We start from the raw sequence: 27,009 nt of genomic DNA on the forward strand, positions 1-27,009 counted from the left end.
ACAGGGAAAGACATCATTATGTATAGACATATTTTATGTTCAATGGTACATTATCCACCCAAATTAATCAATAGATTTAATGCTGAATCAATCAAATTACCAAGAGGATCCCCTATAAAATCAGGCAAACTAATAATAACTTGTTTGAAGGACCAAAAGGGTAAGAATGTGTTTTTTTAATGTAGCCTCACTCAGGGACATTTCCTCAATTCCTACTCCAATTGGCAGGTTGACTGACCTGATAATTCCCACTCTCCTTGGCAGCTGAAGCTGACTATTACTATTCGAGGTTCTAAGGGTAACACTGAGGCACTGGGCTTTTTCCAGTGCTATTGCTTATGAACACTCACCAGGGGACTTCTCTTTGATAATCAGCCAGTAGCCTACTTTGCTTTTTAAAAGGCTTTTAATAAGCAGGTATAGCAAAGGCAGTTGTTACAATAACAATCCCTGCAATCTTTGGGCATGCAAAAAGTCCTTCCTCTCAAGGAGTTCATAGTCTAAGGGGGAAGACAATGGCCAAACAGCTATGTAATAATTGATGATGATGATGGTTAGTCATTTTTCAGTTATGTCTGACTCTCCACGATCCTATTTGGAGTTTTCTTGGCAGAGATACTAGAGTAATTTGTCATTTCCTTTTTATAGATGCCACTTCATGCTACAGATTTTTACAGAGGCAACCAGGGTTAAGTGACTTGTCCAGAGTCACTCAGGTAGTGTCTGAAGCTGATTTTGAACTCAGGAAGAAACTCTGACTTCAGGCCCATCACACTAGCCACTTCACCATCTAACTGGCCCACATAAAAATAGCTACCACTATATACACTTTAAAGTCCACAAAGTGATTTAAAAATATTCTCTCTCATCCTCACAACCCTAAGTTACAATTACCGGTATTACCCTCATTTTGCAGATAAGAAATCTGCAACAGACAGCAGTTAAATGACTTGCCCTAGATTATATAGTTCCTGTGTTTGAGGTAATATTTGAACCCAGATCTACCTGACTCTGTCCACTGTTCTATGCATCGTACCACCTACCTACTTTGTACATGTAGTTCTTTGCTAGACTCTGAAGACGGGCGCCTTCCGAGTGTCTGTGGCCTGGGCTTATTTCTACCCCAAGGAGTTAGTCACCCTTTCTGCAATTTTCTTTTCTCACTGTGACTATAGTTTGTTCTCAGCGACTCGCTGTTTTAACACACAGCAAAAAAAAGTATGTCTATTTTTAGCCAATGATCAAAGCATTTTTTTCAAAATGATTAAGGACATGTTAGTACTTAGCTTACACTTCTATTTGATTAAATGATGCATTTGAGCTTTCTGAGCCTTCTATGATTAAATGGGATAAGGGGTATAACACCACCCTTAAGAAAACAAAGAAAAAAGTAGGAAATAAAGTTTGCCATTATCAGATCTGAAATCACATTAGAATACAGTAATTATCAAAATTATCTGGTACTAGATAAAACAGAAAAGTTGATCAATTCAATAAATATTTTATGAAAGGCCTACTATGTGCCGGGCACTGGGCTAAGACTTTGAACAAAGTACATATAACAGTCTTGATGTTTTGATAAACTCAAAAGCACAAAATACTAGGGAAATAATACTTTCCTAAAGAAGAACCATAAGGAAAAGTGGATAACAGTTTAACAGAAAACAGACTTAGAAGAGCATCTTACATCATAGATCAAAATTAATTCAAAACTGGTAAATGAGCTACATATAAGAAGACATACCATGAAAAACTGTACAAAGAATGGGATTTTATGACTCTCACAACTATTGTGAGAGATTTACTTGCTAAGTATCCATAATGTCCAAATAGTCTTTATTAATTATATGCAAATAAAGAGCTTTTGCATAAATAAAATAAATGCAGCTAAAATAAAGAGAATTATCGCCACTGGAAATTCTTTTTGCAGGAAACCTCTTTCGTAAAAGTCTGACACAAAACATCAACAAAAATGGTCTCCCTCCTCTGCTTTGACTATTGAACTTCCTGGTTTCCTTTTAGTCCTACCTAAAATCCCACCTTCTACAGGAAACTTTCCCCAAGCTCTCTTTACTCTACTGCCTTCTCTCTATTAACTGCTTCCTATCTATCCTGTTTATACCTTGATTTATATGTATTTGTTTGCATATTATCTTCCCCATTAGGCTGTAAGTTTCTTAAGAGCAAGAACTATCTTTGGCCATTTTTTGTATCTCCAAAACTTAGCACAGTGCCTGGCACAAAAGAGATAACAAATGTTCATTAGTTGATTGGTTTATCTGACACATATCCTTAAGATTAAGTTCCATTTTCCAGGGTCAATGTATGTGAACAATCAGTTTTTCTTCCCAATTTTTCCTATACTTCTCTTACTTGATTTTCCAACTCCTTTGAGCTCTTCCATGGCCTGAGGCCAATTCATATTTTTCTTGGAGGCTTTGGATATAGCAACTTTGACTACGTTGTCTTCTATTTGTATGTGTTGATCTTCTTTGTCACCAAAGTAAGATTCTATAGTCTGAGGTTTCTTGTTGCTATTATTGTTTGCTCATTTCCCCAGTCAATTACTTGACTTTTTAGCTCTTTGTTAAGTTAAGGTTCTACTTCCAGTGTGGAGAGTGTACTGTCCTAAGCTTCAGGGGTTTTGTGCAGCTGTTTTCAGAAATACTTCTAGGGACATGTGAATTTCCAGTTTTTCCAAGATGGTATGATCTAAGGAGAGGTGTTTACTCCTCTCCTGGCCTGTGCTCTGGTCTGTGAGTGACCACAAGCACTCTTTTCTGCTTTGGAGCTGTGAGGAAGATTCCCTCTCCACCACCGCCATAAGTTCCACCATGACACCACTCCTCCTCGCCCCAGGACTGCTGCCCAGGACTGTGACCCAGATCTAGGGACAGGAAAAGCAAGAGGATCCTGATTTAGCACCAGCAAAGAGATCCCTGCAATCCCCTTCTGATCAACCAGATCCCCCCCACCCTCTATGGGCCGAGAGTTCCAGAAGCAGCCACTGGAGCTGGGGCCAGAAGGGGCTCCTCTCTCATCTAGGTCTAAAAAACCTTTCCTATTGGCCTTCTAAATTGTCTTTGGCCTTTGTGGGTTGAGAAGTCTGGAAACTGCTATAGCTGCCATTAATTCAGTGCCCTGAGGCCTGTTCCAGTTAGCTGGGGCCCAATCTGTGCTGGCACATTATGTGCTGGATGGCGTTCCTCTCTCAGACTGGTGTGATGGACCTTTCCTGGTGGTCCTGGGCTGGAAATTTGTTTAACTCCATCATTTTGTGGGTTCTACTGCTCTAGAATTTGTTTAGATTCATTTTTCACAGGCATCTGGAGAGGTTTGGGAAAGAGCTCAAGTGAGTCCCTGCTTTTACAATGCCATCTGAACAATCAGGTTTTAAAACAAGAAATGTAAACTATCAAAGACTTCTAAAGTGCAAAAAATCACTAATAGTCAAAGAAATAGAAATGGAAATAACTCTCATATATTACTACTTCATTTTTACCAAGCTGGCAAAAGTGGCAAAAGATTGTAAAATTCAATACTCGAGGAAATGTCTTAAAAGAGACAAACTAATTCATTACTGGCAGAGCTGTGAAGTAATCCAACCATTTTGGGAAACAATTTAGTATTATATGATAATGCTACAAAACAATTTTAATAGACCCAGCAATTCTATTATTGGGTTTATTCCCCCAAAAGGTTATTAATAACAAAAGATCTATCCATACAAAAATATCCATATTAACACTTTAAAATTGGAAACAAACCAATTTTAAATTGTGCCCAAAGGAATGGTATACCACAATACCAGATTGTGGTATATTAATGTAATGTTAATGTGTCATGAAGGATGATGAATATGAAAAATTAAAAGAAATGGGAAGACTGGTGTGAAATGATGCAGAATGAAAATAAAATAAAAAAGAACAATATACAACATTACTACGAGTGCATTAATCAAGATACCTTTAAACAGCAACAAAACTCAGATAAAAAAACAATGCCCCATCCCACTACTAATTTCATCAGTAAAAGGAATTCCTGGTGAAGAAATTCCCTCCACAGATTCAGGAAACAATTTGTTTGTAACTTATATAGTTTTAGACAGTTGCCTGGGACGCTGAGAGGTTAAGTGATTTGCCTATGGACCTAAGTGTATGAGAAGTTCTCAAAGTGGGTCTATTGACCCCTGGGAGTCCCTAAGCCCCATTCATGGGGTCTGAAATGTCAAACCTGTTTTCACAATAATACTAAGACATTATTCCCCTATTAAAATACTCCTCCATTTTTTAACTATATATTTGTAAGAAGCTGGATTTTCTTTATATTTTCAACAAAAACAAAAAAATTGTAACAGATTGAATGAAGAAGCAGATAAGAGAATACAGTCACCTTCTATGAAGCCAGACATTAAAGAGATGTGCAAAAGTTTGTAAAATAATGCCATTCTTCTCACTACTATTTTTTTTTATTTTTGGAAAATGCAGTCAATTTTCATAAAATGTTATTTATTTTAACAAGTAATGAATTTGTTATTGTTACTTTTAATAAATTGTTACATATTTTGAGAAATTAAAATGTCATAAACAAAAGCTCTTTGGAAGCCTATATAATTTTTAAGATTGTAAAGGGATCCTGGGACCAAAGACCATTGTAATAGAGGCAGGACTTGTAACTTAACTTTCCTTGGCATTACTCAGCTCCCTTTATTCACTATGTTACACTGCTTCTGGGCACTAGGTGGTGCAATGGATAGGATGGAAGGCCTGGAGTCAGGAAGACTCATTTTCCTGAGTTCTAATATGACCTCAGACTTTTACCCTGTGTGACCTTGGCCAAATCACTTAACTCTGTTTACCTCAGTTTCCTCATCTGTAAAATGAGCTGGAGAAGGTAATGCCTTTGCCAAGAAAACACCAAATGGGGTCACAAAGAATCTGAAATAATTGAACAACACTGCTTTTAACCAACATCAATACTAACATATAACGCAAAAACCTGTGTTTTATTATGAGAAACAAGGAACCAATGAAGGATAAACTTGCATGTACTTTTAGGCCCACTCATGCTTTTGTGCTGTTTTATCTATCAAGGGATAATGTTGTTCAGTCATTTTTCAGTCATGTCCGCTTTGTGATCCCTTTTGGGGTTTTCTTGGCAAAGATACTGAAGCAATTTGCCATTACCCTTCTTGCTCAAAATGATTTGTCCAGGGTCACATGGTTAATAAGTGCTGGGGGCCAGATTTGAACTCACAAAAATCAGTCATCTTGACTGCAAGACCAGCATTCTATCCAGTACACCACCATGCCATGTGTCAATGTAGAGAATTCAAATATTAGTAAACTGAGGTTTTATACAGTGTGTCAAAACAAAATTTATTAATTAAAAAAAGGAAAAAAATCTTGAGTATCCTGTGCCCACATTAGGAGGAGAAAATCCCAATCTTCAGTGAATGTAACTACATGGGAAAGAACAGCTTCTTAATGTATCAGCCAGGGTTTCAAAAAGTGCTGCCTTTCAAATGCAGTGGATGATGGTGACGGTGCCATGGTAGGAAGATAAAGAAGAAAACAACAAGAATGTTCTCCTTAAGACTCTTCTCAAGTGCCTTCCCCAATCTCTCCAGCTCCTAGAAGTGCTCACTCCAAAATTCCTACCTTCCATTTATTTTGTGTACTCTTACTGTTTATACTTAATGTGTGTACTCCGGTTGTCTCTTCTGATGCAACTTAAGACCCTGAAGAGGAGGGACTGCTTCCTTTTCTTCTTTGTCCCCCCACTGCCTAGCACAGTGCCCGAAACCCGTTCAATGGCTGTTTCTTAAAGTTAAGTACAGATTTGTGCATTATGTTTATGGTAAGAATGTTTTAATATAGTATCTATGCATGATTATTTTTCTTTTTTTTTTTAAAGCAATTGGGGTTAAGTAACTTGCTCAAGGTTACACGGCCAGTTATTTTGTGTGGGTGCCAAGTATCTGAGGCCGGAACTGATCCCAGGTCTCCTGACACCAGGCCTGGCTCTCTTACTCACTGTACCACCTGGCTGCCCCATATGATTATTTTTTAATATTTATATTATTATATATCATATATAATATTTATATAATATAGGTATTATATTATATTAATATAATATTATTATAATTTATATTAAAATAGTCTAACTAGAAGCATTTTTTCTCTTTCAACTAAATCATTTTATTCATTTTCAATAGAATTGCTTTCTTCAAAGATCTTTCAAAGAATCAAAGTACTAGGTTAGTAGATTAGGGAAATGTTCTACACATTGTATGCCTATTTTTCAGCAAAGTATTGATCAGGTTTCATGTGGGCTAGATAAGAGTAGAGTTACACAGAATCAGACTAGCTGAATGATGTCAACTGGGAGGGAGGACTAGAGTGGAGTGCCCTAAGGCCCTCTCCATGCCTTTGCACTGTAAATACTTGAGTCAAAGATTTAAATAGAAGCATGAGAGGAAGAATGTTTGTCAAACTGGCAAGTGACATGCAACTAGGAGGGAGAGCTAACACTACAGGGGTCCCAGATGAGGAAGACTCTGAGCTCCCCAGGCACTGCTGTTTTGTCTTTCTTTGCCTCCCCAGAGCTTGGCACAGTCTTGGCATACACCAAGCACTTACTAGAAGCTCGATAACTTGATATGGAAGAGAGATTAGGGCTGGGAATCCAAAGCACTTGAGGACCTAGAGGGCCATATGTGGCCTCAAGGCTATAGGATCCCCAGCCCTGGAGTAGGTTTTTTCTGCTTGGTCTCAGAGGGCAGAGCTAGCATAAGGTATATGTTGTCAAGAGTCAGATTTCACTTTGATGTAAGAAAAAACTCCTAATAACTAGCACTATCCCTTGGTAGAGTAAGCTGCCTTGGGAAGAAGCAGGTTCCCCTTCAATGGGGGCCTTTAAGTAGACACTGCATGACCTCTCATCAAGGGTGCAGGAAAGGAAGCTCCTGTTCAGGTATTAACTGGACTCTAGGGTATCTTCTGACTCTAAACTCCCATTATTCTGTGACTTGTGTGGGTAGACAAGACTGAAAAGAAAAATGTCTAAACCAATGGTCAGTTTCATACTGAACAGTGAAGTTTTAACATCTACAGCTGCTCTGCAGAGAATCTATTATTGTTTGAGACTCTGTCATAGGAAGCCAGTCCTTAATTCTTGCCCTCATGAGGGTAAGGAATTGGTGCAAGCAATTATTCTTAAGTAGCTCTTTATCAGAGCCTTAAAAGTAGAGAAGTGTGATCTGCGAAAGGACTTCAGACTCACAGTGTCCTTAAGTCGTAGGGGAGCAGAAGGAAACATCAAAGAGTAAAGTCAGCCTCAGAAATCTTTCTCCTGGGAATGATGCTTATAGATTCAAGGACTTCAGAGCAGGAAGCAACCTTAGAGGGAACTAATACAGCCTTCTTATTTTACAGATGAAGAAACTGAGGAGCAGAAAGGCTAATTTGCCCACGGCGACACTACCAGCTTAATAACAAAGATAGGACTCAGGTCTCCTAGCTTTTAGTTCAATATTCTTTCCATTATGACCTAAATAGAAGTCATACCTCTAAGTTGAGACCTCATTTCCTCTAGTCTTATAGAGTTGCCTAGGGGCACTGAGAGATTAAGTGACTTGCCCAGGGTCACCCAGATAGTATGTGTCTGATTCTGGACTTGAACCCAAATCTTCCTGACTCCAAAATTCATCCTCAATCCACTACTTGATGTTGCCTTTTAAGTGTACTTAGTCTACTTAAAATGCAAGTCAAATCTCCTCATACTCCAACATTCCCAGATGCTCTTCAGAATTTTCTGGCTGGTATTCAAAGATCTTAACCATCCCTCCCCAGCCCACTCCCCATACTTCTTGTCATTCATTTCTACAAAGGCATAGGTTGTGCATATATCATGCTATCTACATGAACCCACATGCAGGCACATTATTAAGTTATTCCAGCACTCTTGGGCTTTATTTTGCAGTAACCCTGTGTAAGGAATATTATATCTTGATTCAGTAAGGCAGGAAGAGGAAAGAAGCAAGCAAAGTATCACATATCTCCATTGGGCTCACAGAGTACACTTAGTGATTCTCAACATCTACAAGATTACCATACCAAGAGCTGTCTGTCTTGCAGGAGGCTCATCTATTCCAGTACCCTGGCTGATCCCCAACTTCCCCATGCCACAGAATACTCCCTCCAGACCGCCTATCCCCCAGCTCTTCCATCCTTGCCCATAGCCACAAGACCAAAAATACCCCTTACACACTAGTGTAAAGCTATCTCTCATTCCCATCTCAATCTAGTTCAGATTCCTTTCTTTTATTATTTATGAACTCTCCTTTGCATATTCCTCTGACAAAGTACGCCATTTAGACATAGCTTCCTAGGTGGGACGACTCTGGCAGATATGTGTAGAGCCTTCTTTTCTGAAATTGTCTCCCTGATGTTTTCCCAACAATTCTTCCCCCCAAACCACATTGGCTGACCTGCCCTCCTACACTCCCTGCTGCATCTGTACTTGGCATTGATACTAAGCAGCTTTGTCAATCATGGTTCACTGCACTTCCCAAACACAAGAGCTCTGAGGGCAGTATCACATGCCACTCAAAGACAGAGAGGCAGAAGGCCGCATCACGCACCCCTGCCCTCTGCCATCTCACTCTTCAAAGATGATATTGCATTCCTCAGTGAAAGGCAACTTCAGGGTCATTGCCTCCCACTGGCAGAATCAAGTCTTTCTGTTCTCCAGAAAACACTCATGGAAATAAAGGGCATCCAAGCCCTGTAGCTCACCAGGCAATAATACTGCCTTGAATCTGCATACCTCTCTTCATCTTTACAAAGTGCTTTTACATTTACATCTCATTTTATCCTCACAACAAACCTGTGAATTATTTGGGAGGTGATGGTCACAGATGCTACAGAAGGAAGGCCTGTCTGAGTAAAACTGAATTAGATGATATCTAAGGTTCCTGTCAACTAACTAGAATTATATGATTCTTTCATGGACAGAGAATCAGATCTGGAGCTGAAGGAACTAGATTGACTTAATTACCCAAGCAACCTTGGGTATCACTACTCTCTCAGCCTCAGTTTACTCATCTGTAAAATGAGGTTGGACTTAGATATCTTTAAGGTCCTTTCTATGTGAGTATGGATCTGCCAGTAATAGAAAAGTACTGCTCAACTTGAGAGTCAATAATGGCAGGGGCAAAGGGATAAATCCATTGGAGGGAAGTCCCAGGATCTCAGAATGTAATAAAAAGTATCCCTGGACAAAAGGACTGGACAAGAAAAGATGAGCTGGTTTGGAAGTAGAAAGAAGCATCAAGAGATTTGATGATGATAGTAAAATGTTTGAGAGGAAGAGAGCCTCTGGCTAGAGGAAGGAGGAGGTATGGTGTGGCAACCCTGGACCCACGAGTATTGGGTGAGCATTGGGGACCCCAGATCTGGTGAGGCAAATCTCTGTACCTGAGAGGTACCACTGATCCACATTCTACCCCTAAGACAATGTTAAGAGAGTTGGCCTTATGCTATCCACGAACTGCAGTTCTTGTTTAGAAAGTGAGCTGTGTCTGATGCTATATGTTTGGAACTCAATTCCATGTTCTTGGGAATCGACCTATAATTTCATTCATATATGAAGTTCCTGATGAGGAAAACCCTCTACCAATGGAGACTGATACCTACAACTCCCAAGAGAGTTGCTTGGGATGCTAGGAGGCTAAGTGACTTGTCCAGAGGCACATAGCCAATATGTATCAGAAAGAGGGCTTGGGGCCAGGTCTTTCCAACTCTGAGGACAACTCTCTACCTACTGAGCCACACTGCCTAGAATTAAATAATGACACACTGACATAAAATGATCATTGTTAAATGGAAAGCTTCTAGTCAGAGATGGGCAGGGACCTTCCCCAACTATAACTTCAAGACAGAGAATAAAAATGTAAATAATAGGCACCCTCTCCCATAATCTCATGTGTCACAATCTATGGCGAAGCCTAGACAGTTAATGAAGGTAATCCATGATACGCAGGGCTGTTCATAAAAGAAAATAGGACTGAAAGTATGGGAAGTATTGACATAATCCTCCCTGTCCCAACTGTCAATGAATGACAGGTACTCAGAAGCACTGTGGGACAGATGTCTACTAGACATGACACAGACTAAGAAAAGGGGGCATGATCCTTGGGGACTTAAGCTTAAAAGGATATAATACTATTGAGCATAAGAGAAATTGGAGCTATAGAATGATAAGTTTCTGCCTTAGGCCATAATCAGCCTAACATGAGGTATGCAAGGGCAGAAGGTGCTGCCTAAGCCCTATGATTATCTTGGACATTTGGAGCAAAGATTAATTCTGCAAGTGATTTGAAAGCATTTCTACTGGTTCAAGGTGGCAGTGAATATATGTGAGAGATGTGAGACTCATGCTCAGTGTGCTCAAAAGAAAGTACTACTGATTTTTAGTATTTACCTGGCAAAGCTTTGCAGTTAGTATTCAGAGATCTTTTGTTGTTGTTATTAATATATCTCCAGAATTAAATAGGAAGCAAATCCAAGGGGTAAAAAACCAAGAATGACTCACCTGCCCAGCCAGGAAACAGAAGGCTTTTACAGTAGCCAAAGTGTTATGGGAAAAATACTTCTTTGTTTCTGCTTCCCTGCCAGGATCCATTCTGAACAAAGTAGAAAGCAAGCTGCTCAAGGAGGTGTTATCCTTGGCTGAAATCAAGAAATCTTGGACAACACCTCAAGAGGGCAATTATGTAGAACAATAGAGAGAGTGCAGGACTTGGAGTCAGAAATATAAATAACAACAACAGCAATACTGTTTCAGTTTTTCCCTTTGTGTTCTCGCACCTAGCACTTAGCCTTGAAAATAAACAGCAGGTGCTTAATAAATCCTCATTTAATTGAACTTTATTGAATCATCAGCTATATTAAAACAAAATTATTAATTTTTTTCAAAAAAGAGAATAGACATATCAGAATTCTCTTTTCTCCTTCAGTGGCCATTCACCTGTTAATCAAAAGAATAGGCCTATATAGGAAAATTCACAGAAAAAATATAAACCAATAGGTGTCTCTCCTCAGCATTTTAGCTGCCCAGGTCCAGTTTGCAGATTCTGAGCACGTCTCAAAGCAATGCCTATTCCAAACTCTGGGTGATGTAGAAATGTCACCCAAAGAATGTATAGCTTATATGCAAATGGAAAACTTTCAAAATGATAAACCTGTGCTATAGAGTAAAAACACAACCACAAATCACATACTCTTAATTGCTCTGGCATCAGGCAAAAAGAAGAAAAGACTTGGGAAAGGATCTTCTGAGCTTGAGCTAAACTGTAGTTTGTAATTGAAAAGAAAAAAAAAATCGGTCTTCCCTTAACAAAGGAATAAATCTGTCTAAATATGTCCTTCCTTTAAAAAAATATAAATATTAGGGACCTGAAGGGACCTTTGAGATCATCTTATTCAACTTCCACCCCTCTACATTTCACAAAGACACTGAGACCCAAAATCTTAAGGTCTGGAACTAGATGTCATCTAGGACATCTCTCACTGACTATATGATCTTAATCAAATCAAATCATTTGATTTCTCTGGAGCTCAGCTTCCTCATCTGTAAAATGAGGAGGTTGGGTTAGATAACCTCTCAGGCCCTATCTGACTCTAAACTGATGATCCTAGAATGATATAAAATTCATTTTAAAGCAACAAAGATGCATTAAGTTCATCTAGTTCAATATTTTACAAATGGGGAAACAGAAGCCAATTCACTGACCACAATTTCTGCCACTATTTCATTGCACTATGATACCTCTCTAACTTGTTCCAGATCACAAAATATGTTATATCAGAATTATGGTGAGAATTCTAGGCCTTCTGAGGCCCAAAACTGTGTTCTTTTTGCCCAGCACACTGCCCCTTTTTGTTTTTCATTTTTACAACAAAGGAAATCATGCCCTTCATTCTCTTTTGTCTGGAAGCCTTTTTATTATCAAGATGGATGTCACGAGGTCACAATTACACAATGTATATACAAAGGCCTGGTTTGGAGGTTGTCTAAAAAAATAAAAAATTCTTCCTAATGCTATGACAATGAAAACATCTGCTATCTGTGGATACTATTTTTTGCCATTCTTTGTGTTCTTTGTGCTGTCCCTTTTTATTCTTTTTTTTTCCTTTCAGTACTTTCCTTTCTTTTATAATTACCGGCATTACAGTACCTAACTTTCAAAAGACAAAATCAGACATCATCTGAGCAAAAGTCCTCTCTCCCTCCACCCCCTTGGGTATCTAGCTTCAGCTTTAGTTTTAGCTCTGATCTCTATTCAAGGCATCTTTCCCTTCCTTTGAACCTATTTCTATCTTGGAGGACTCTTGTGGTTCAAGATCATTCATTTTGCTAGTACATTATCCTGAAGAAGAACAAGCAAGACAGACCAGTATTTTTTTTTATGTCACACTTCCTCGTGCCTGTGCCCTTGCCACCCTGGAGAAACCTCCTCCCTAAGACCCTTGATTTGTGACTCTCTTCTGGGACCAGCTTTTTTAAAAGGATCCATTATACTTTGCCTGGACGTCATCTGGACACCCTGTCACCTACCACTTTAACCATATATGGATACCCTTTATCCCTTTCCAGCTTCTCTTTTTGTGTTATATTGCCCTATTAGAATGAAAGTTCCTTGGGGGTAGGGAACATCTTGCTTATGTGTGTTTGTATCCCCCTTACAGTATAATTCCTGGAACACAGTACACACTTAATACACTTTCTATCTATCTGTCTATCTATCCTTCCATCTATCTAAACATCTGTCTTTCTAAATATCTTTCTATATACTTATTTATCTATCTAAATGTCTTTTAATATAGCTATCAAAATATCTTTCTTTTTTCTTCCCATTTTTCTTTCTTTCTTTTTTTTTGGAGGGGGGAGGGCAGGGCAATTGGGGTTAAGTGACTTGCCCAAGGTCACACGGCTAGTAAGTATTAAGCATCTGAGGTCAGATTTGAACTCAGATCTTCCTTACTCCAGGGTCAGTGCTCTATTCACTGCACCACCTAGCCAGCCCACTTCCTATTTTTCTATCTAAATATTTTTCTTTCTCCCTATCTTTCTATTTATATAAATATCTTCCTACCTATCTAAATATGTCTTTCTAGATAGCTTTCTATTTAACTATCTAAACATCTTTCTATCTAAATATCTATCTTGAAAAAAATCTATTTCTAAATATCTTCCTATATATTTATCTATCTAAATTTCTTTCTTTCTTCCTATATTTCTATTTAAATGCTTTCTTTTTCCCTATCTCTTTATATAAATATCTTTCTAGCTATCGAAATATCTATCTTTCTATTTAGATATCTATTCTTCCCCATTCCTTAATGTTTGCATAAGGCTTAGTGAAACAATGGTGAGAATAGTTGGAGAGGTCTCTATGAGGTACAGTTAATGAAATTAGTATGGTTGTAAGAAACAGCCTATCCCGCACTTCAGAAACCATGTGGAACAGTCAATAGTCGTGGGACTTGGGTTCCCTCCCAATTTCTACCTCTTACTGACTGTATGATTTTAATCAAATCACTTGCTTTCTCTGGTTCTCAGTTTCCTCATCTATAAAATGAGGATGTTGGGTTAGATGACCTCTAAGAGCCCATCTGAGTCTAAACTGATGATCCTAGAATGATATAAGTCATTTTAAATCAACAAAGATGGATTAAGCACCAGTTATGTGCCGGGCACTGAGTAAGGCACCAGGGATACAAAAACAAAAAATGAAATAGTTCTTGTCCTCAAAGAGCTTAAACTGAAATGGGGGAAAGGAGGAAGGCAAAGGGAACCTGACATGCATACAAGTCACTAAATACGATGCACAAAGTAATATGTTGAATTTCAAGATTATAACACTAATAACCATCATTATGAGTATAGGTATGTGGGTAGTAGCAGCTGAGCTGTGCTTGAAAGGACACTAGGAGAAGGTGGTACATGGGAGACCTTTTGTACAAAGATAAGGGGATGGGATATGGGATGTTATATATGGATTCTATCTCTTGCCTGCAGAATCTGATGACAATGTAGCCACTGATCACTTAGATTTTTTTGATTGTCAGAAATTCATGTGATGAGGGATCAAGGAAGTCAATCTCTCCTTTGATTTGAGCAATTAAATCTTTACTTTCTGGATCAGCAGTAAGGAGATGGGTTAAAATTAGGGTTTAGCCATCAATTTTACATGAGACCTTGAAATTATCAAAGGCCTCTTTGCATTATTTCTATCTAAATTCTAAATCTAATATCCAATTATAATGTCTAAATTCTATTTGCTTCAATTTGATTAACACTTAGGGCGAACATACTAGGTACAAAAAATTGTTAGGGACCTGGGGAGGGGTGAGGGAGGTGTTGTAGACATGAAGAAGACATCGAGCCTGTCTTCAGAGGACCTGCTGTCTCGTCAAGTGAGAATAAATAACTGCCACCCAAATGAATATGGTAAGTGCTATAGAAGAGCGCAGTACAAGTGAGGAGAAAGATTCCTTCCAGCTGGCAGGGCCAAGGATGACTTCACAAAGAGGTGGCGATGGGAGTGAGCTAGCTGGCTTTGTAAGGGTGAGTGAGGTATTCTCAGGAAAAGCACTGTGTGTACAAATACACAGCCCTATCAACGTGCAAGGATCAGCAGGCTGTTCAGATGTTCGGGACCTTTGTGGGCAGGGTGTGTTTCCACTGCTAGGAACTCCCTCCCACACTTCAGCTATAGCTGTTGCCTGTGGTGATCACAAGTTACGGTGCCATTGTAAGGAGCTGCCAAAGCACCAGAAGAACATTAGAAGGTAACTAGGGTTAAGAAAGAAAATGCCGTGAAATGTTTCAATCCATCTATCAAATGCTTTTAACTCCCATTTTGTGGCAAGTAAAAAGGGGAGGAGGAGACTGCCCTTAAGCAAATAAACAACAAAAAACATCCACATAAATGTTTCCTTGTTGGGGAGGTGATAGAGCAGGAATGTTACTTTTTATTTCACACTGTGTTTTGTGAGAATTTTTTTTTTAATAATATGAACTCTCAGCCTAGGGCTGAAAAAAATGCACATTCTCTGAGGATGCCCAAGCCAAAGATTCTGTTGCCTGAAGATTAGATGGGAATGATAGTGCTGTAGCTCTTCTCCATGTCCTGTGCTCAGAGAAGATCAACAGTCTGGACTCTAACACACACCTCACTCTGACCCCAAACCTACCTCACCAGCATCCAAACTGCCACCTCCCCTTCAGCAGCAGCAGATCATTATATCTTTCTTCTTCTGTGGTTTCTTCTAGTTCACCTTCCCCTTCTGTCCAACCTTGACTGTCCTTATGTGTCATCGCATGAAAGGATGAATAAGTAACCACTTAGGGAGTCCCCTTACCCCTTTAGAAGATATATTCCCTCCCAGCTTGAATCCAAAAGTACCACGATTTGAATTCAAAGATTACTGGGAGAGAAAACATTAGACCTTATCAGTTCTTTGCACCCCATTGTGTATAACTTTATTAGATCCTTTCCCTTAATATTTCTAAGAACTCAGAATAAAGGAGATAAAAGATGACGTCTTTGGGCACCTGATACTAGATTAGGCACATGGAGGGAATGAGGTCATTGAGAGAGAAGAGAACTTAGGGAAAGCAGAAGGTCCAAACAAAGAGGCCAGGAACATCAGAAGACAAACTTAGTGACTCGGGTCCTAGAACTATACAGGTATTTTAAACAGAAATAAAGTATTCAAAGCTCATAGGCAGGGGAGGAGGAAGAGGATTCCTCTCACGTCTGGGTTCCAGTTCCCACAGTGAAAAAGAGCTCTGATCACCTTGTCTGCCTCCTAAGGTAAAGCACAAGTGCCCAGACAGCTCATTTTAAACTGGCTTGATCCAATTTATTCTGTACATCCCTACTGTTTGAATTCCTTTTCCTGCAGACCCAAAGTGGAGTGGGCTTGCCATTATACCCCACACTAGGAGCCTTTTGGAGTCAGCTACTCTTGAGTTTGGCTGGTCAGCTTAGAAAACTGATGGCTTTGCTGGAGCATTTCCATTTCTCTCTGCCACCTGAGTCTTTGGAATAGGCCTTTGTCAGAGTTCAAAGGCTGCTATCAATCATCATTCCACTTAAGGTATCGATTACTACAGGGACTAGAAAAAATTACAGGGGATGGCAGGCTTTAAAATACTTCACTTGACCTCTTTGTTCTATCAGAAGAAAAGACAGAAAAAGCAAGAAGTGATAAAAGGGAAATAACTAAAGTAAAAACCAAGAAAACACAAAAATATGCTCATATTCACTGGGTCCTAAGAATCTCTACACCCTCCATCTCACCCACCCCCCCAAAAAAAACTCCATTTCATATTCTATTAGATATGATTCAGTTCAATATAACTGTATTCCAAGCATTATGCTAAATCTTAGCTATAAGGGCAGAAAGAAAAACAAAGAAGTTAAAGTCAAAGGATTTTGTTCTAGCATAGGTGGAATGATGAAGTCATAAATTCATAAAGTGTTAGATTTGACAGAGAGATTCCTAAGATACAAAGGGAGGAAACAAGAAGAGGCAAATGTGAACTTTTAATGGGAGATATGATGGGAGATGGAAGACCTCCCTAGAACCACCAAGTCCTTTATAGCACCCAAGCCCACAAAGATAGTTCTCTATGGATTTCTCAAAGAGGATTATTCTCTCCTTTGCTCAGGTGAGATTTCATGTTCCTTTCTAATTGTAGAGTCTGTAGCCTACAGTGATCTCTTCAGGGCTTCTTAAACATTTTTTCCCACTAATGACCCCTTTTTGAGTTTTGGGCAGCAATTAGTTGGTGTTACATGGCCTGAGGGCATGTGCCGTGTAAGTACACACGTTTTGTGTTCTGGACCAAGGGTGAATGCCTGGTATTCCTTACACATTTGATTCTGAATTAATTTTTGGCCACTGCAAATTCAGAAACCTTTTTCTGCTGCCAAATTTTCAGAAACTCCATAGAGGGTTCCAACCCACAATTTAAGAAGCACTGATCTATATGATTCTTCCCCTCCATCACAAATTCTTTTCTACTTCTTGATTAGATAAATATGTTGACTTACTATGTATGATTGTTTGTGGTAGTTATGTCGTCTCCCCCTCCCCCCCCCAAATGAGCATTTGGTAGAGGGAGATAAGATTGCTAAAATGTGTACAATTGCTATCCTCCTGGCCTGGAATGAGATTACTTTCCACCAAAAGCTTTTTGCACAAAAGATAGTTATCAATCAATCAATAAACATTTATCGAGTGCCTACTATGGATAGCAAGCCAATGTATTTATTGAATCAAGCAGTAAAATAGAATTCAAGATGTGGGGAGTCATAGAGATTAGCACAATAGAGCTTTCCTCCAGGAAAAGTCCATTCACGTCCACCTGGATCATCTCAGTTCAAGTCTAAGTAGTGAAATGCTCATTGACTCATATAGATGATAAGTGCAACAAGGTTCAAAGTGGGGGAGACGGGGGTGTAAAAAGAGAGAGGGGGTAGACTGTTGTTCAATAGGATCAGGGAAGACTTCACAGAAAAACTGGTTTTACCTGGGCTCTTGAGGAGGAGTAGAATTTGGACAGATAGAGAAAAGAATAAAACACCATAGATGATAGGGAGCAATGAGTAAAGACAGAGAAAGAAAGGCACATGGCATATTCAAGGGAACTTTAAAGATGCTCTACCACTCTCTGTCTTTATACCCCCAGCATCTACTACAACTCCCGGCATAGAATTGATACTTAATAAACGCTTTTTTTAATTGATTGATCTCTAATGCAACCCACTCAATTGATGGAGTAGGACACAAAAACTCTGAGAAGTTATGTGACTTGCACAGGCCATAAGTGAGAGGGCTAGAATTCAAATGTGTCTCTTTTCTCTGACTCCAAACCCATGGCTTCTTCCACTGTACTATTCTGGCATCACGACTATATAATATACCTGTGGCTCTCCATATCCCTCAACTCCTTCAGGGCTTAGTGCTATGTGAAAGAAAGCTTTCCTAACCCCCTTCATAGTTGTTCTTTCTTCCCTCCTCCAATTATCATCTATTATGTTTAGGATTAAAAGATCATAGATCTAGAAAGGACCTCAGAGGCCCTCAAATCTAACCTCCTCATTAACAGATAAAGAAACTGAGGCCCAGAGACGTTAAGTGACTGACCAAAGATACACAGGTAATGTCAGAGGCAGTGTCTGAACCCAGGTCCCCTGACTCCACAATCACTGTTCTTTTCACCATAGTATGCTGTTTCTTGTTTACAAGATGAATTTCCCAGTAGAATCTAAATTCTTTGAGGACAGAGACTGTTTTCCTTTTTTTATCTTTTGCATTCCTACTGCTTTGCTCATAGTAAGTACTTAATAAATATGTGTTAAATTGAAATAATGTTTTGGATCAGAGAAAGCAAAGACATCAAAACAATGTGGAATATCATCAGTCAATCAATAAGCATTTATTAAGTGTTTACGATGTGCTGAGCACTTAGCAAAGTACCAGAGAAACAAAGAAAGACAAAGGAACCAGACCATTCTCTAAAGGGGTTCACAGCCTAAAGTGGAAGACAATGTGAAAACAGCTCTGTACAAACAAGCTATATAAAGGACGAATTGGAGAAAATCAGCAGAGGGAAAGCACAAGCAGTAAGTGGGATTGGGAAATAGTTGCAATATTACTAAAGGAATAAAGTGATAATGGTTTGGCTGTTGGGGTGAACAAGAAGGGACAGGAGAAGATAGGACTATCACCGAAGCAAGAACAGTAAATGGTACCAAATATTAGGTGCTGAATTGCCAAATTATCTGGCAGTGGATCTCAATGCTGTAAGAGCTTGGAGGAGATGGGAAGCATAATGCATAACAAGAAAGAATTTCAAGACCAAAAGGAAAATTGAGCTGATCATCAAAGAGGGGTAGGTTCTAGAAGGGCAGAGAAAACGCATGGAATTCACTCCAAGCAGGAGAAATAAAACAATTAAAGTCATGGCACTAGGAAGAGGTACATGATTTATGAGATGATGATGAGTCTATTCTGACTAGAGCATTTTTGTCATTTTTTGGTATGGACTGGTGATTCCATCAGTTTAGGAAACTCCCTCCACCAATGCAGAGCAGCAGCTGACTGGCTTAGAGTATAAGAGTTGCACTGAACCCTGAGACGTTAAGTAACCTGCTGGAGGTGAATGAGTCAATATGTGGGAGGGGCAGGACTTGTTTCTAGGTCATCATGACTCTCAGACCTACCCTCTATTCATGTCATCATTCTTAGCTTGGTAAGGTAGGGACTGAAATCATCTATAGCTGAAAGGGACTTTAGAATTCATCTATCTAGTCTAGGTACTTAAATTATAGAAATATAAGCTAGGAAGCAGAAAAATTAAGCAATTTGTCCAAGGTCATATAGACTGGCTATGGAGGACCAATGAATTCTGGGTATTTAGAAGAAAATATAAGAAATACAAAACTCTTGTATGATATAAACATATTCAAACAAAACAAATTCCCACATCACAGTCATGTGCAAAACTGTGTCTCATTCCACATATTAGTCCATAACCTCTCTGTCATGAAGTGGGAAACATTCTTTATCACTGGTCCTCTGGAATCATGGCAGGTCATTGCACTGAGAATTCTTACGTCTTTCAGGATTGTACATTTTTACAATATTGATATTAGAGTATAAATTATTCTCCTGGTTCTGCTCACTTTGTACCATTAATTTCACACATACACAACACACCTTGGAATGACTATAATTAATACCCTGCTTGTATTATATCTACATCTATATATACATGCTTGTATTATATCTACAATAATTTTAACTATAAAAAGAAGTAAATATAAAAATAGAAGGCAAGTTCATTAAGGGCAGAACTATTTCATTTTTCCCTTTTTATCTTCAAATCTTATCATAATGCCTGGATATACAATGAGAACTTAATAAGGTATACTGAATTGAATTGAATTTAGACTTGATAAGGTACTAGAGGAGGCCAAATGGATAGAGAGCTGGCCTGGCAAGTCAGGAAGATCTATTCAAGTCCCACTTCTGACACATAATGGCTAAATGACCCCAAACAAAGTAGTTAATCTCTCAGTGCTTCAGGAAATTCCATAAGATTCCATGTTGCAGAACCAGCCCCTATCTACCACTGGTTAAGAGATTTTTCTCATGGATTGTCTACTACACTCTCCCCGCCAAAAAACATACCTGATCCAAAAAAATAGTAACAGAACTACTGTGGGTTTTAGGGTCCAAGATGGCAGAGAAAAACTAACCTGAAATTAAACATTTGCTTAACTGTTTGTATTGACACAGTCAGACGGGTTATGCTTACTGTCAAGACTCCTGAAAAATCTAAGACCTCCTTGAAAACACAGGCCTGGAGAAGCCCTTGGAAAACATGCAGGACACTTCCCCATTCCATTCTCTGCCAACTACCCCCAGGTTCTCACAGTTGGGACTTTAGATAGAGCTGTGTTTCAAAAGTATCCTTTAAAACTGGAACACCATCTTCCTGGCTTAACACATTTCACTTTAAGATTTACATTTACCCCAGTAGAGCAAATCAAAATTATAGTTCCCTCAGTAACTGTAACCCGAAGCTGGGCATGGCTATATTTTCTGCTGCTACGCAGGCTTTTAACTCATGCTGCCCCCTCTCCCAGCTTCCCAGCTGTGCCACGGAAATTTAATTCATGCATTATGCAAGAAATGCTTTTCAGAAAGACAGTGACTGGCCCTTTAAAGTTTGTGAGAGGCCTTACCTTAAGTCTACATTTCTTGTAATGTGTGCAGGAATCTTCAGGATTCCTGTAGGCAGAGTGTTTGACTACCATTCTATAGCAAATGAGTACTCTGATTAGACTAGGACAAGAAAGTCCTCACTCCCCTTGTGTGGGATGCCACGTGTAATGAGTGGTAATAACCCAGCTATATACATTAAAGGTAACTGATATTGGTTGGAACCATTTGAGATAGAAGGAACATCAATGGTTTGGCTCCAGGCAAAACTACTTTGTGTTCTGGTCATGGCAGATGAAAGAATATCTAAGAACACCTGGGGAAAAAAAGTATCCTTATCTCAATGTCAAAGGAATGGGAAGTTTCAGGTTATTAACTTTATTGTGGAGAGTTCAATCCTACACTGGAAAAGAAAAAAAATGAAAGCTTTCTTCCAATTTTCCAAGTGGATCCCTTGAGAATAAATGACCCAAGAGAGCACTGAACATTGCCAAGCTAGCCACAAACCAAGCCCATCAGACCCTCTAAGAATCTGAGTTGTCCAAGTGCCCTTCAAGCCCTGTGGTCAGGCAGCACTCCAGGAAAAGGATTATCAAACAAACGAGCCAAAAACTGTGCCTGGAAACCTACAGTGTCCTATCTCAAAAAAGAGATAGTCATCAAAGATTTGGAAATGACAGCAGGTAAAACAAACTAAAGCAATGTTGTTAATATTTATCTACAGTTTATACATTGTGTGTATAAATGTATATGTAATATATATACATACCTATATATGTGTATGTATATATGTATATGTGCATACACATATACATACATATATGCATACACACACGTTCCTCCCAGGCCTCCTTCAGGATGAAAAAAAGAGTCTGTTTGGGAGAAGGTGGGTGCATACAAATGTATGTTGTTGCCTACAACTCATATTGCTATACTTTTTGAGCTTCAGGAATTCATCCTAAAGAAAGCAGTCCTTGTTCAAAGAGCTCCATTTAACATAGAGATCTCCCAGGCAGGTTATCAGCCATTTTACCTACAAACAACTCTCACTTACAGTAGTGGAGAAGAATATTGGGTAAGTGAAAACCTGTAAATGTCATTTTAGCTAATAGCTTTTCCCCTCTTCCTTCCCCCAGAGCTACTGACAAGTGGCAAAATCCATTATGATAGAGTGATCAGAGTTTCTTCTCTGCTTCTTTCCCATAGTCTCACTCCTTTCTGCCCCTTCTCTTTTCTCCACTCCAATCCCTGTACCTTCTGAATGAAGGAATAATGAGCAGCTTCACAAAAGATATGACAGAGGAAAGGCAGAAGATTAATTAAAATATAGATCATGCTCACATTTACTGATCAACTCTTAAATAACCAGAGGTTGTAGATTTATCAAGAATATTTTTTTCTTTTTGGAGGGGGGAGAGGTGGAAGAGATAGTTGGAAAGAGGAATCATCCCATGATCACAGAAAGAGTAGGGGAGGGATGTACAATTTCCCAGTGAAATTATGCTTTTAGCTCAAATCTTAATAGCTTACATTTATGTCAAATTTATCAGCTTCAAGTCCTTTTCACATACATTATCTCACTTGAGCTTCAGAGTAGCCTAAGCAGCAGGTATGATTACATAAATGAAAGAAAAAAGCACTGCGTGCATAGTAATGTAGTAATAGTACATGTATTTCTTTTCCATTTTTATAGATGAAGAAACAGGCTCAACAAGGTTACATAACTTGCCCAAGATTACATGGCCAATAAGTAGAAGACGTGGTATTCAAGGTATGCATACTCTAATCCCAAGGCCTCTTGCCACCACCATCTGTTGCCCCCCACGATTGTCTGGGTAGTCCATGATCCTAAATTCTAAATTCATCAGACAATCATCCCATTCTGCTTTTCACTGAGTCATCATGGGACTAGTCCACAGGGGAAGAGTTTGCAAAGACCTGTGACCAAGGACTGGATAAAGGTAAAATGAAAAAAAGGCTCCTATGCTTCTACAAAAGCTAAAACCATGTGGGAGGGGTGGCGAGGCAGCACAGTGAATAGAGCACCAGCCCTGGAGTCAGGAAGACCTGAGTTCAAATCTGGCCTCAGACTTACTAGCCATGTGACCTTGGGCAAGACACAACCCAATTGCCCTGCCTTCCCCCTCCAAAAAGAAAAAAAAAGTGGGAATATGCAATAGGAATCGCGTCTTTCTTAAAATAATAAGTACCATCTTTCTAAAACCAAAGACAAGCATTACTTGTAACAGGGATAAAATCAAACCAATAAGATCAGTGGTGGAGCAAGAATGTCCATTACCACCACCATTATTCAATACTGTAGTAGAAATGTTGCCTATAGCAATAAGATAAGAAACAGAAATTGAAGGAATAAAATAGGCAATGAGGAAATGCAACTATCAGTCTTTGTAGATGACACTATGGAATATTTAGAGAATCCTAGAGAATCAACTAAAAAAAACTAGTTTAAACAATTAACAACTTTAGCAGTTACAGGATATAAACCTACATAAATCACTAACATTTCTATATTCTACCAGCAAAACTCAGGAGAGATAAAAAGAGAAATTCCATTTAAAAAAACTGCAGACAACATAAAATACTTGGGGATCTACCTGACAAGGCAAAAGAGGGATTATATGAAAAAAATACAAAATACTTTTCACAAAATACAGATCTAAACAACTGGAGAAACATCATTTGGTCATGGATAGGCTGAACCAATAAAAGAAAAATGATAATTCTAACTAAATTAATTTACTTATTCAGTGCCATATCAATCAAACACTAAATTACATAGATAGATAGATAGATAGATAGACATTCTATAGAGTTAAAGAAAATAATAACAAAATTCATCTAGAAGAATAAAAGGTCAAAATATCAAGGGAATCAATGGGGGGGAGGGGAATGTGAAGGAAGGTAGCCTACTAGTTCTAGATTTCCAACAATATTAAAAAGTAATTTTTTTTTTTAAATCTAGTATTGACCAAGAAATTAAGTGGCAGATCTGTGGAACGGATTAGGTATACAATATATAGTAGTAATTGAACATAGTAATCTAGTGTTTGATAAATCGCAAAACCTAATCTTTGGGGGATTAAGAACTCATCATCATTCAACGAATAAGTCTGGGAAAACTGGAAAGCAGTTTGTCAGAAACTAGGAATAGATAGGCATCTTATACTCTGGGTAAATGATTTAGACATAAAAGGTGATGTCACAAGTAAATTAGGGGAGAATGGAAAAACATACCTGTCAAATCTATGGATAAGGGAAGAGTATATGGCCAAACACGAGACAGAGAGGATTACAGGAAGTAAAATAGATAATTTTGATTGCATGAAATTAGCTTTTGCACACACAAAACTAATGCAGTCAAAATTAGAAGGAAAACAGGAAACTGAGGGAAAACATTTTATACCATTTTTTTCTGATAAAGGCCTCAGTTCTCAAATACATAGGGAACTGAGCCAAACTCACAAAAATAAGAGCCATTCCCACAGTTGATAAATGGTCAAAGGATATGAATAGACAATTTTCAAGAGAAGAAATCAAAGCTATCAATAATCACAAGAAAAACTGCTCTAAATCACTACTAATTGGAGAAATGCACATTAAAACAACTCTGAAAAAAAAAAACAACTCTGAGATACCACCTCACACTTTTCAAATTGGATAATATGATAGAAAAATAACAGTGCTACAGGGAATGTGGGGGAAATGGGACACTAACATTCTGTTGGTGGAGTTGTGAACTGAACCAACCATTTTGGAGAACAATTTGGAACTATACCCAAAAGCTATAAAACTGTGAATACCCTTTGAACCTACTGCATCTCACTACTGTATCCCAAAGAGATCGAAGAAAAGGGAAAAAGACATATTTGTACAAAAATATTTATAGCAACCCTTTTTGGTGGCAAATAATTGGAAATTGAGGGGATACCTATCAATCAGGGAATAGTTGAACAAGTTGTGATATATGAGCAGGATAGGCTCAGAAAAACCTGGGAAGATTTATTCGAACTGGTACAAAGGGAAATGAGCAGAACCAGGAGAATATTGTCCACAGTAACAGTAATAATATAGGGATGATCACTGTGAAAGACCTAGCTACTCTGTTCGAGACAATGATCCAAGACCATTCCAAAGGACCCATGATGAAAAATTTACCTGTCTCTAAAAAAAAGAACTAATGAACTCTGAATGCATATTGAAACATACTACTTTTTTTATTTTCTTTACTTTTCTTGGTGGTTGGTGTTATCTGTATTTTCTTTTCCAACATGGCAATATGGAAATAGGTTTTGCATAATTTCACATGTATCAAATTGCTTACCTTCTTTAAGAAAGGGAAGGGTTGGGAGGAAAAAAATTTAGAACCCAAATTTTTTTAAAGTATTTAAAAAGTTACATATAATTGGGAAATATTTAATGAAATAAAATTTAAAAATTATATTTTAAAAGATTCAGTTCAAATATCACCTTCTAGAGGAGGCTTTTCCCAGTTCCCCAAATGCTAATAACCCCCTAAGGTTATCTCCCATCTACTCCATGTATATTTTGTACATATTTCATTATTAACAAGTTTGTCTCCCATTAAACTATGAGTTTCTTGAAGGCAGGGAATATTTTTGCCTTTCTTTGTATTTCCAGTGTTTAGCACAATGCTTAACACAAAGTAAATATTTAACAAATGCTTTTCAATTGATTAAATTGTGTTGAGTAGGTAGCATGGAAATCTAGGAGTTAAATGGAAGTGTTCCTAAGCATTGGCATCCCAGGGTTTCATCTTTCATTGGGACTGCTGTATAGATCAAATGAGATAATAGCCAATAACAGTAATCTCTAGCATTTAGATGTTAATTTACATATTGTCTACATATTTGTATTTAAATTATATGTAAATTAAATTTATATATTAGTGCTTTAAGATTTGCAAAGTGCTTTACAAATATTATCTCAACTGATCCTCACAATAACACTGGGAGGTAGGTACTATTATTATTTCCATTTTAAAGATGAGGAAACTAAAGAAAATGGAGGGCAAGTGAGTCATAGGGCTAGTGTCTGAGGTCAAATCTGAACTCGGGTCTTTCTCATTCCAGACCTAGCACTCTATCACTGCACTGCCTCGTGGCCTCTAATGTATACAAAATACATAAAAAAATATTGAAGCATAACAGAAATGTTTGTCATTTGTTTTTATTGTTACAGCTGCGTTTGCAGTAGCATTACAAAAGGCAGCCAGTTTGCCTTGGACTTGCTCAGGTGAAGAGGCCCTTTCCATTGCAGAGCACCATTAAGCTTAGGGTTGGCTGTGTGTTAGCACGAAGGGGAAACCAAGCATAAGAGTGATTTTCCCAAAGTCACATCACAAAGAAATGGCAGAGTTGGAACTAGAGTCCTGAGTCCTAGTGTGGAACTTTGTCTACTAGGTTCTCTTTTTACAGGTAATTTTATACAAATATCATAACCCATCCTCTTACTCAGTAGGGCTGATACTGGGTCGAATAATACAGAGGAAACAGATCTCAAGGTCCATGGCACTGTGAGCCCTCAGGTCTCTCATGTTGCAAGGGTATCTCTCCTCAACCTTGTAGGGAGCACTTTATTTTCCTCACTGTGATGCGAAGACTCTGGCTATTCTCGTCTCAGTAGTGGGACCCAGTAATAGAAAGGAATCTGCTCCCTAGATTAGGAGTGAGGAGGCCTAGGTCTTCCTCTTGGCTGTGACATGAGCTAGCTTTGTCACCTTGGACAAGGACTTCACCTCTAGGGCCCTTGGGTTCTTCATCAGGACTAGGATCTATCTCCAATATCCTTTACAGCTCTAACCCTGGAATTCATCCAAATACCCCAATTCCAATGGAATTCTGTTCCAATGGGAATCCTCATAGAAACATCTGTATGTCTCAATGGTCGCTAAGGTCTCTCTAGCAGGAACTTCAGTTTTAAGATCAATGTCCTCATCTGTAAAATGAGGGTAACAGAGCTGCCCTATTTCCTTCACAGGGTCAGAGGAACACTGGCTCTAGAGTCAGAAGACCTGGGTGAAAATCCCACTTCTGATGCTTATTTCCTGTGAGACTTTGGAAAAGTCATTTAACCTCTGAGTCTCAGTTTCCTTATATGTAAAATAAGAGAGTTGGAGTAGATGGCCTCTGAAATCCCTTCTAGTTCTCATACTGTG

At 38.6% G+C, this 27,009-nt stretch overlaps 1 protein-coding gene across 1 annotated transcript in view; it reads right to left on the minus strand.

Moving 5' to 3' along the window:
* Positions 1 to 27,009, minus strand: part of DOCK2 (dedicator of cytokinesis 2) — a 500,381-nt gene that overhangs the window by 270,790 nt on the left and 202,582 nt on the right. The gene's annotated exons all lie outside the window — the stretch shown is intronic.

Source organism: Petaurus breviceps, unplaced genomic scaffold, assembly GCF_028583685.1.
Source record: "Petaurus breviceps papuanus isolate PSGF00001 unplaced genomic scaffold, PetGlider_PUasm1.0 551, whole genome shotgun sequence".
Taxonomy (NCBI): Eukaryota; Metazoa; Chordata; class Mammalia; order Diprotodontia; family Petauridae; genus Petaurus; species Petaurus breviceps.